The sequence below is a fragment of the Vulpes vulpes genome, chromosome 13 (genome assembly GCF_048418805.1).
Source record: "Vulpes vulpes isolate BD-2025 chromosome 13, VulVul3, whole genome shotgun sequence".
Lineage (NCBI taxonomy): Eukaryota > Metazoa > Chordata > Mammalia > Carnivora > Canidae > Vulpes > Vulpes vulpes.
In genome coordinates, this window is record NC_132792.1 from 59,897,766 (window position 1) to 59,909,988 (window position 12,223).

The window sequence follows — 12,223 nt, forward strand, 5'->3', positions numbered from 1 at the left end:
GGGGGGGCGGGGGGCGAGGGGCGCCGGGCGCCGCGGCCGGGCGGGCGGCCGGGGAAGAGCTGCGGCGGGCGGGGCGGGCGGCGCGCTCGGGCCGAGCAGGCCGGGCGGCGTGGGGGCGGGGAGCCGGGGAGCCGGGGGCCGGGCCGCGGCGGCGGCGCCGAGCTGGGCTCGCCCCTGACTTAACTTTCTGGGTGCGGGCATGTGTGCTGGAGGCGCGCTGGGGCCGGGGCTGGGGGCGGGAGGCGGGCCGGGAGGTTCCGGGTTGGCTCGCCAGCGCCCCCTTTTCTCTCCCCCGTCTCCCCGCCCCTGAAGGGACAGGCCCCTCAGGGCCCCAGGCGGGAAGCGGGAGGGGCCCTCCCGGCCGACTCGCGACGGTCACGCCCCGGGCCCGGGGACACTTCTCCCTCGGGCCTCCGGGGGCTGCCGAGAAGGAGAGACGGGGCGAGGGGGCCGGGGTCGGCGCGCCGCGCTGGAGCTCCCCGTCCCCCGCCCCTCGGCCCTCCGGGGAGTCCCGGAGGCGCCTCTTCCGAGCTCGGGGGTGGGTCGGTCCCTGGTTCGATGGTTCCTCCCTCTTCCCCCTCCCTCTAGTGGTTTCCGGGGCCTGCGGGACCGAGGGGCGGGAATCGGGGACCCGGCCCCCTTGCACCGGCCCCGAGCCGGACCGGGCCTAACGCCTTGCGGGTCTGTCACCGGCAGGGGAAACTTTCCCAAACCGGGGACCGAGCCTGAACACCTCCTCCGCCACCTCGTCCTCTAATCCCACTCCCACTCCACCTCCTCCAACGCCTTCCCCTCCCTCCGACCCGAATCTCGCTGCGTGTGACTGATGGGGCAGTGAGCCAATCGGAGGCGGGGAGCTGACCTGCCGGGTGTCGGTAAGCCAATCGTGGGGAGCGGAGGAAGGAAGGGGGCGGGGTCGCCTCCCGACCAGTTAGAGCGGAGTTGCACGCGGGGCGGGGGAGCCATGGAGACGCCGAGCTAGCCGCTCTCGTCCATCCCTAGTCACCGGTTCCTCGGTCCGTGCGGTCTTGTCACTTGGCGGGTCTCCGGCCCGGGAGGCTCGTACTCTACGCGGGATGCTGTATTTCTCGTGTTACCGCAAGAGACGTCGTCTTAGACCAGGCGAAGTGTAAAGCCACTTAGTATGCGGCAGTAACTCCGAGGCCCGTTTCTAAGATGGCTTGTGTGCTGTGGGGATGGTGCCCTGGACCGCACGGCCGGCTGCGGCGTGACGGGCCTGGAGTTACCAGCTCACCCTTGCCTCGGTTTCCCTCAGCTCCTCCAGCGTGGGGCCGGGGGAATGTGAAAGGGCTCTCTGAAAATGAAGGCATCGGGATAGTCTTCGGTCAATTGATTACTGGGAATGTAAAGCATCATTGTTTGTAATGGCTTCGCTGGTTCCTCGTTTAATTAGACCGCCAGTACCCAAAGTGCACTTGGAACTTCGGCATTTGGGATGACATTTAAAAAAAAAAAAAAAAGTTGTCGTTTATGGTATGCGTGTCTTTTTTTTTTTTTTTTTTTCTTTCTTGAGTAAACAAAATGAAGTTAGGAACCAAAGCATCACTGTTTGGAACATAAAGCGTTGGTATTTAAGAAGCAAAGCTAGTCAAAGAGTTATTTGTCGACAGGGAGGAAAAAAAAAAAAGTCTTAAGTGTAGTTTGCTCGATGACTCCCACACAAAAGATTCTTAAAAAATAAATTAGTTTTCTTAAACACTGCTGAATTGAACAGTGTGTGGGTACTTGTCTGGTTTATGCAAGGTTAGGAGACCTCTTTGGTTGCCTTATGTCGGTCGTTGGGTTCCGTCCAGTGACTTTCTCAACTCCCCGACTTTTAAGAATAGGGAGGCTAGGTCTTTGGTTCTCAATAAAGAGCACAGGTTGCTCCGCAGGAATAAGCTGTCTTTTAAAAAGGCAGCAGCTGCTACAGTGCTTTTTTATGTGTATGTGTGCTCCTGTTCTTTGTTGGTGAGGTTTAGTGCATGCTGACAGCAGCAAGGCCCCTTTTCCCAACTGGAATTTGTAAAATCTTCGGGAGTTCAGAGAATGAATCGTGTTAAACTGAGAATGAATTCATTCATTTTGTGTTAAGTAGCCCATGAATTTAATCTTGGGAAGCGCTTTTTTTTTTTTTTTTTTTGAGGTATCTTAGGTGCGTGGTATTTATACTGCTTTCTCAAGCTTTTATTAACATTTCGTTACAATAAAAAAGAATTGAGGAACTCTGGTTTTAGGAAATAGGATTTAGCACACTGTACACATGTGTTCTGCTGTAGTATACCATCCTCAAATTTATAGCGTGAATTCTTAATTCAGTATAATTTTTAGTGTTTATGTAGACAGAAATTAATTGCATTTTGCTGAAGTCCTTTGGGTGTTATTTTAGTGATAAAATAGTAAAAACCGTGGGGATAAAACATTTAGCTGCCAGGAGTGGCAAATATTGTAAATTAAACATGCAAAATTTGACGACATTGAAAACCCCCCCCATGATTAGTTAATTGAGTTAGTGATGGCCACTCCGACGTGTTCCCGTCTCTCTTTTGTATGCGTAAGAGCAACAGAATTATTTTACTTCATTCCCTACAACAATCCTTGAAAATGTTCTCAGATTCTTGGTGGCAGAGTGTAAGTAGCAAGTCCTCCAAAGCCTGGCTAGGGAGGGGAGAAAAAAAAAAAAAACTCCTAAGCATATGGAGACATCTAGAAAAAGATGTGCATCGTCAGCTGTGATTCCATTGTGTGCTCTCAGACTAGATCTGAGCCTTCTTCCTCCTGGGGATTTCAGTCTTAACAGAGGAGTTCTTTGACTTTTAGATGTCAGGATACCCAAACAGAGGGGAGGAGAAAAGCTTTCCAGTTATGAATTTAATATTTTTTAGATAGTTTGGCTCAGATTTTAACCTTTTACTGGTTAAATATAATTTATATGACTTTCATTCACTGTTAGAGGAGCATTCACTGGAAATGTAAAACATTAAGGATTGGAGGGGGACTTGGGCTGTGTTATGAGTGCATAAAGGGGGTAATGCTCCTTGGCTGGCTTTATCTATAGCTATATCTTATTAAAGCTTTCTAAGCCTCACAGTCGAGGACCTATGAGCAGTGCTTTCATTACACACCTATATTTAAGAATTCAGTACCTTAGCTGTTTCAAATCACATCAGGTTGAAATGTGACCCATAAGTTGACAGCTTGAATTTCTTAGAAAAAAAAAATGTGTTGTATTGGGTTTAAAAGCGATTCTTTTAAGCAATCTTAGGATGTTAGGTAGCAAAAAAAAAAAGTCCCTTTAAACAATTTTTCTAGAAGGTGGCGGTTTTCTGAAATGCACAGTGTGTTCTTGATATTTTGACCAATATTGTATCATGGTTGAAGTTATGTTTAGAAGCATAATTAATGCTTAGTTATTTTTATGGCAAAACTGCTACTTAAATTACTGGCTTTTCAATATTCTGTATTTATAGTGTTGTTTGGTGATTTATGTTATTATATGCTCTGTCAATTTTAAATTAAGAGAATAGGAGGGAGAAAGAAAATAAGTTACTGCTTTAAGGTATTAGTCTCTTATTGTAGTAAATCTTAAAATCAGTGGAAATTAGTATCTCTCCCGTAATGAAATAATCACTGTATTTACATACCAATGATGAGAACCATTCAAAGGAAAACAGAACAAAACACTCAGTATCTTATACTCTCAAACCTGAAGCTCATTTTACCTCTGACTTGCTTTCTAAACAAAAAATATTCTTAGCGTTTATGTGTTTACTTTTTTGTTTTAAAGGGTCATAGAAGGGTTTATAAATTGCAAACTGTAGAATGTTATGTTACTCTCTAAAGTCTATTAAAAGTAATGTCTGGAAAAGTTATAAAATACAGTTTTAGGTCATAGACTCAATTCAGACAGCATAAAGAAACTCGTATTTTATGGATTCTAGGTACTAGTTTCTAAATAGAGGTGAGATTGTGACTTCGGTGAATATTTTAGAAGCTGGTTTAGTTTTCCTAGCTGTTGTAAAACTGAGGCAAAACTGGTTATGAAAAGGACTGAAAATCTTGGAGGTAAACTTGTGTTTGAAGGTAACTAAAATGAAAGGACTAGATGGTTTGTAGGTAGATCACAATGCTCGTGGCTTTTAGGGAAAGATTTTATGTCTATCCTATGAAATGTTCATCAGTAACCACATTTCTGGCTTCTAGTGGCTATGATGACATAATGCAATTGTGGAAAAATTGATTCTAGGACAATTTTCAGTTGGTTCCTTAGTTGGAAATTTCTAGAGGAGAATTAAGCAGGGAATCTATGGGGATGTTTTACTTAGCTGCTTTTGAGGCTTTTAGATGTAGAATCTTAATTTTAAGTAAGAAATGGAGGAGAACTGCTCGTAGGTGGAAGTTATTGGCAACTAGGTAAAGGTTCTGAAAGAAAAAACAATTTTTAAGTATCAATTGATAGATACACGGAGAATTGAAGTTAGCAGGTCAAATCTGGTAGAATTTATGCCTTATAGGCAGCAAATTATGAACTGTTAAGAGTTCCTGTTGGTAACTTAAATCCCACATTAGGCTTTTTAGATTTTTGTCTTTGCATTCTTGCCTCATTTAACCTTTGTTTCATTCATTTGTTCTTTATTTATTTGATGAGTATTTGAGTATCCCAGCTTTGGCAGTTTACTTTGATAGTGTAAACTGTCCATTACAAATCCTGTGATTTAAGGGGGGAACACAGAGTGGGTGATTTTGGTGGAGGAGGAGGTAGAAAGGCACATGTTACCCTAATTTTCAACTGGCTTGGATACTAAAGATCTAGTTTTCTGGTGTGTGTGATTTTAATTAAACATTGTCAGAAAATTTTACTTTGATTTGGGTTTGAGTCTCTCCCCCACCCTGAAAATAGGGTTATATTTTTAATAAGTTGTTAAATGTCCCCTTAACCGATTAGCTTACAATCAGATAATTCTCCTTTAATGGAGATATGGATATTTATAATTTGTGTTTTATTTTCTCTGGAATCATGTTGTGTGTGGTCCGCGTGGCAATCTTTAGTTGGTCGAAGGTATTGCGGCAACAAGTCAGGGACCTCCCAGTTCCGTGGAGAGTGTGCCTTGTTGCTGCTCTAAGGCTAGGTATTCTGGGTTTTCACACCCTAAGTTTCTAAAGGATGAAAAACCCCCTTGTGCAGCCTTTCACAGGTGTTCTTCTATGATTATTAGTTTTTCTAGATTTAACTCAATTCTTGTTCTTGACTAAAACGTCTGTATTGGGAGAGTAACAACAGTGCAACATAAATGATAATAGCAGCTCTCCCTGAGTGCCAGCAACCTGTTAGGGGCTTTTTGAAATGTGTTTCATTCTTTCTTTTTTTTGCCACAGCACTGTAAAATAGAGGTACCTCATTTTTCAGAAGGTGAAGCTTAAAGGAGATTAAGTCCTTTTGCCTGTGAGCAAAACTTTGGGAGGGAAAATTATCCTGACCAGTGAGTGTGGGGAAACACATCGTAAGTATCAGAGGGAATGGTGAGTCTGAGAACATCTTCCTTTTAGGAATCTGATAAAGAACATGTTTGCAGGCCTTTGATAAGGCTCTCAGTGTAGATGTTTAGTCCCTGAGAGGGATGAATAGTCCTGCAAATCATGCCAACAGGTGTCTAGGAAAGCCTTGCATCAAGGCAGGCCTGTACCTGGACAGGTGTTACTTCTCTTAAGATCTATAAATAGACTCTGGCTTTTTAGTCATCAGCCCAGCCTTTTTTTTTTTTTTTTTTAAATATTTATTTATTCACAAAAGACACAGAGAGAGGCAGAGACATAGGCAGAGGGAGAAGCAGGCTCCGTGCAGGGAGCCTGATGTGGGACTCGATCCCAGGACTCCAGGATCATGCCCTGGGCCGAAGGCAGACACCCAACCGCTGAGCCACCCAGGGATCCCCATCAGCCCAGCCTTTAACAAATCTTAGATTGCAGGATTCTTGTCTGCTAATTTTCAAAAAATAAGAACTGTAATGGAAGAAATAAAAACAGGTAACATTTTTTGAGTGGTTACTAAAAACCCAGTGCAGGGTTCAGGCACCCTTACTGTGTGCTCTGCCTTTCTCACTATAACACATTGAGGTAGGTGCTCTCTTACTATTGTTCCTATTACAGAGTTCATGAAGTGGAGGCACAGAATTGTCAAATAAGTTGCCGAGGGTCACACAGCCAGGGACTACTGGAGAAGAATTTGAACCCAGGCACACGTTGCCCTTTGGTCCTGTCCCCTTAATGTGTTTCTGTTAGCTCATGGGCTCTGCTTACTTCTTTCAGCTTCATGTGGCTGTTTCTAATCAAGGGCTTTGTGGAGGTAACACAGATCAGGAATTCTCCATTAGGGAAGAGAGAAGGGGTTGGAGTATTTTGAGAAAGCACATCTAGGTTGGCTATTTGTTTCTCACAGTGAAAAGCCAAGAAAATAAGCTCAAGAAAACTTGATTGTAGGCACTAGGGAGAAAATAGATTGAGAGCACGACAGCCGGTATTGGTTGAGAAAGGATGAAACACTGATTGAGATATTTGGCTTCTTGTTTCTTTACAATATATTTAATTCTAGTATGTTTAACTATTAGGTGGTGATTGTGTGATGCACGTTTTACAGATTTTGTGCAGTCTCTGTGGCGTGGATGACTTGGTGTTGAGATATTGTAGTCTTAAAAGAAGGCTGATAATATATGCAGTCATCTGACTTGTGCTCTGCTATTTGTGGAATTCTTCCGTCTGCTCAATTGTTTGCAAGGAGTGAGGAGAGCTTTCAGGGAACTCTTTCACCTATGCACGTGTGGGGAGCAGCATACACTACTTTTAGTGTTCCGGCTCTGGGGGACTGAAGACTTGTCATAGATGAAAATATAATGCATGATATTTTCTGTTACTCATTTAGTGTGTCCATATGAAATGTGATCCCACCTGTTCCAAGGCTTAATAAGCTTGTGGAGTGTGAGTTCTGGAAGTTCCTGTTGTTGCTGACTGACCTCTGCCCATTGAAGTAGCCATATCTAAATGAGGATTGTCTTTTCTTGCAGATTATTTCTGCTTATAAAATCAGCTTCTTAATCAAACATGAAGTGACTTCCCTTGCCTTTGCTGGTACAGTAGCGTTTGTAAGAATATTTGATACTATTTTTTTCTTAAAATTTCTAATTCTGTTGTTGATATGCTTACTGGTGAAAAGCTTTCAGTTATTGTCAAATGTAAATTCAAAAATGAGTTGCAGATCTTAGAGGAACCTATATTTTTACTTGAGTCATTTCTAGAGTCAAGCTAAAGGGAAAATTTAGATTGCTACGTGGATAACATTTTTGGGGGCATCTGGCTGGCTTAGTAGAGCATGTGACTTGATCTTGGGGTCATTAGTTCAAGCCCACGTAGGGTGTAGAGATTACTTAAAATAAAAATACATTTTAACGTACTTGTGTATATTTTAAAAATAGAATTATTCATACATGGGCTTATCAGGTGTTCACCTCTGGTTATTGTTGGAACATGGGTGGTGAATTCTTTCATATATACTTTTAGAATCCTAAATAAGGAATATGGAAGTTTCTGGCTGAAAATCTAGATGTCAGGAGTGTGAATTTCTGCTAACATTGATAGCATTTCTTGAAATTACAGAAGTTGATTTAATAGTTATGGAGACAGGCAGTAGGGGCTTGCGGGTGTTTGAGGCAATCTTGCTGTCCAATACCTGCCATCTTGCACCTGCAGCCCATTGTGGAGGTCGTGCTGTGTGGGCTGTGCATGGAAACTAAGCTCTGCGTGGCTCAGTCGTTTAAAGAAGTGAGGATGGACTGGTAAATGATGGTGTGACTTTGCTTCAGTTTGGATATAAATCTCTGTAGACTTTTCTCCTCTATCTCCTTTTATCCTTCCTTGGCCTTCTCATTTTTTTTTTCCCCCCTTAAAGTTTAAAGATGGAAGATGGCTGGTAGTGAACGGAACACAAGGTTACGGAGGAAGTCTGTTACTATCATTAAGTATTTCATGTATGATCATGATCTATGGTTTCCCTCTTTACCAAACAGATTGGCTCTGCTAACAGCACTTAGGGAAGAAGCTAGCTATTTGTTAAGTAAGCCATTAGGTTGAAAACAGATCACTTAACAGGCACAGTACGGTAATTGGCTGATTTGTTGTTAGAAGTTAGTCCGTTGCTGGACAGTATTTGTGGTTCAGTAGACCAGGGGGCTGAGCTTCTGTTGTTGTCTAATAAGAGTGAGTATTACCTTCCCTAGTTTTTATGTATTTTATTTCTTACCTGTTTAAGGATATTGTTACAAACTCTGTGTTGGATGTCTTGAAAGTGTTCCTTTGATCCAAGTGGTCCAAATGGTGTAAATTTGAAATCGGAAGGTGATTTAAGATTGATGGAAATTGTAACCAAATTCCTAAAAAGCCTCAGGAATGCCTGCCTCTTTGGAGTTTCTGGTAGTGTACTGTATTTTCAATTTCTGGAATTCTATTTTGAGGCTTATGTGTAGTTCTCTTATTGATGTTTTAAGTAATAATGTCTTGATTCCTTAAGACTCTTCTGTAAAAGTGTGGTATGAAAATATTTATCCCACTAAAACTGTCATTTTAATGTATTATTGCACCACTAGAGTCTTTTCTAAATAAACACATAGTAAGTATAAATAATGAAACCTAGTGAAGGAAATGGAAATCATGTAAAACTTTTTGATTCATGCTGTATTACCTTTTATTTTAAGTGGGAGATGTGTACAATTAAGAATTTTAATAAATGAAAGATTTTAAGCAATTAGATACAATACAAAAAATGACATGATATTGTGAGCTGAACATATTGGCAGTGACAGTTGATAGTGACAAAAGTCAAAAATGCATGGACGCTGAAGGATATTAGAAAAAACTGGAGCATTATCCTTCTCTGGTTAAAGGATGTTCACATAACAGCATTCTTGTAATTATTGGTGATCTCATTGTAGTAATAAATATTTTCACTTTGAGAAAAGGCATTGAGGAGAAAAGAGAGACAGGAGATAAAGGGAACTCCAAATTTTCAACTCTAGGCGAGCAAAGCCTTGGGCAGGAAGGAACTGGTCTGGATACCTCTGGTCTGGCCTTGAGTGCCTGTGGTAGGGCCAGTGAGCTGGGCCTCCTGCAGAGGTCAGGACTCTTACTAGGAGAGGCGCCTCCCTCCCCTACTCATTATCACTGGGAACAGCTGCTGACCCTATGGTGGGAAGGAAAGGGAGAGCCTGTGGTAGATGAAACATGGGGTGAGTCCCAGGGGATGAGGTCCCAGGTGCTCACCTGCAAAACTGTTGTTTGCATCTGGACTTCCCACCAGGAGCTGGCTGGCTGTCGTGTATAACATCCTTCTGATCTGCATCCATAATTCAGACAGTGCTGATGGCCTATTCCCTCTGGTACCACCGAGCCTCACAGCCCTTCTACCCCCATGCTCTGTGAGGTGAGAAGTGAGGGGATTCCTCCTCGCCAGAGCAGGTAAAGACCAGGTAAGGCAAGGGAAGGCCTTCAAGGACTTGAGATTTTTCAAAGGCTGAGGGCCTTGCATTTACCTGGCTTAGCTTTCAGAGGAGTGAGGGAAACCAGTGCCTTCTCACCAAGGGATACAGGGCTAAGGATGCCCTTTTCCATTCCTTTCTTGAAAAATCTCCCATTGAGGTTCACATGTCTCCCACAGGCTCATTGTAGAGTTTCTGAACCTGCAGTCAGTTAGTTGCTCAGAGCTGTTCAGGGTCTTGGGAGAAAGAGATCAAGTGTCTACTGGGGAGTGGTGGAGAGGAGAAGAAGAGGCATTCAGAAACTGGAGTGGCCTAGAGAGGTGTTTCTGTGTGCCAAAAAGGACCATGGAGATGGAGGATAGCAATGCAATAGAGTAACCTTGACTGAAATCTATAAATTGACGAAAGTGTATAAAGTAAATCTGGAGTAGCAGCTTTAAGGACCTGCTAGTAGTTTATCAACTTGATCATATTTAGTAGTTATAGTATTTGTTATTTTAGGTGGAATAGGCTATTTATACATTTTTAAAAAAATATTTATTCATGAGAGACACACAGAGGCAGAGGGAGATGCAGGCTCCCCACGAGGAGCCTGATGTGGGACTCTATCCCAGGACCTTGGGATCACAACCTGAGCCAGAGGCAGACTCAGTCACTGAGCCACCTGAGGGCCCTTATACAGACTTTTTTTTTTTTTTTTGAAGGTTTGGATAAATGGTGGATTAGGAGTAAAACAAAATTTTTCTATAAAGTCTTTGGAGTTTAATATCAAGGAGGAAAAACCACGAACTAAAATGCTTTCAATAATCAAGCATTAAAATTTGTGTTCAATAAAAATGCTTAACATAACTGTGCGTTGGCTTATCTGAATGAAACAGGTAATTGTATATGTTTTCTTATTGGTTTGCTAAAAATTGAGTAGTAAGGACAGTGTATATGTGTGTATATTTTTTATTCATTCTTTCTTCCCCTCCTCCAAAATAATTTTATATAACTGCTTAAGGGCTTTTCACTTTTAAACTGTATTTGGACTGATTTAACAAATTCTCCTTCTGCACTGTAAGTCATTAATACACTGATCTTCCCCAAATATCCCTTTTATAATAACGCAAGTCCCCAGTCATCACAGAATGACATTCCAAAACACTCACTAGATAGGTCTGTCACAAACCCATTTTTCCCTATTTCTATTCTTTTTTTTTTTTCCTATTTCTGTTCTTTACACAAACTTTTGTACCTGTTAGTCTGTTCTTCCTGGCCTTGACCATACAGTTCACATTCTTTGATTTGCCTTGAGAAAACTAGTGAGTTATTCTAAGATTTAGGAAGCAACCCTTTGATATAGAATTTAATTTGTTGGAAGTTTATATTATTGATTTCAGTTAATAGAAAGGATATGATCAAAACAAAAAGTATACATAGACTCCAACAGTATTCAAAGATTATCAGTAAAGATGTTTATATAACATTGGTTACAGATTTTACAAAAAATCCAGAAATCCACTTACCTTCAAAACAGAAACAATATGGGGCTCCTGGGTGCCTCAGCGGTTAAGCGTCTTTCTGCCTTCGGCCCAGGGTGTGATCCTTGGGGCCCTGGGATCTAGTCCCACATCCGGCTCCCTGCAAGGGGCCTGCTTCTCCCTTTGACTGTGTCTCTGCCTCTCTCTCTCTCTGTTTCTCTCATGAATAAATAAATAAAATCTAAAAACAACAACAACAAAGAAGCAATAAAGACTTAAATTTTGGGCTTTGTTGCTTTCGTAAAACTGAACATTTTTCACACGGAGACTTACTATCTTTTCCCCTGCAGAATATTTTGACACTGCAGTAAGAAGAGGGATTAATAATCTCAGTTCATAGTGGAAAGAGGAGAAAAAAGGTAAAGAAAACCTTGGGGAAAATCAGTAGTTCTGGAAAGGTAATAAAACCAAACCAAACACAAAGAAAGTGTACTAGGGTTGGCACTTAAATACTTCCATTGAAGAAGTGATAAAACAGAGAATGAAAGTGTCACTTGAAGGGCTGATGTCTCAATAGATAAATAATGAAATTCTACAACTATCCAAAGAGCAAAGCCCTTACAGTCCACACATTAGTATATACTTGTGGCAACACCTATAAAAATATTCTCAACCTTCTTCCCTAATCTCTACTTAAACAATAATTCTCTATTTTGTGGTATCATTTTATTTGTGGAGTAATTCAGAATGCTGTCTGTCATCTATTTACATTCTGTCACCAGCCAATTGTATATTAAAGTAGCAGAAACAGTATACAGCTTAGGAGGAAAAGCAGGGTGGTGCTTTGTGATGTGCAGTGTCAAATATATCTCTTTTCCTTAGCTTCTGTGATGCTTCAATAATGTGGTAGAACAAGTGGCTAAAAAAGAACTATTTCAATGCTGTATATGCTGCTTCTTTCTCCCTCTTGCTCTCTCTCTCTCTCTCTCTCTGTGTGTGTGTGTGTGTGTGTGTTGGGTGTACTATTTGAAGTTACAGATGACCTTTTATCCATAAAGCATGTTGCCTTAAAATAAAGGCATTATTTTATATAACCATATACAATATGAATAGGACTATTAAACCCCAGAAAACTAGTGTCAAATCCCAGCTCTCTAATCCGATTTCCCAGTTGTCTCCAGACTCTTTATAGTTTTGGGTTTCAAACCAGGAGCTAATCTGGTTCACTCATTGCATTTG

The 12,223-nt window shown here is 41.8% G+C and overlaps 1 protein-coding gene across 12 annotated transcripts in view; it reads left to right on the forward strand.

Annotated features, from left to right (window-relative positions):
- NCOA2 (nuclear receptor coactivator 2) overlaps window positions 1-12,223 on the forward strand; it is a 296,781-nt gene that overhangs the window by 1,769 nt on the left and 282,789 nt on the right. For 2 of the 12 annotated variants that reach the window (XM_072734544.1, XM_072734552.1), the window contains exon 1: window positions 934-1,494. The exons of the other annotated variants lie outside the window; for them this stretch is intronic. The gene's annotated coding sequence lies outside the window, so the exon portion shown is untranslated. Of the gene's footprint in view, window positions 1-933; window positions 1,495-12,223 lie in introns of those variants that run through there. 12 annotated transcript variants of the gene reach the window in all.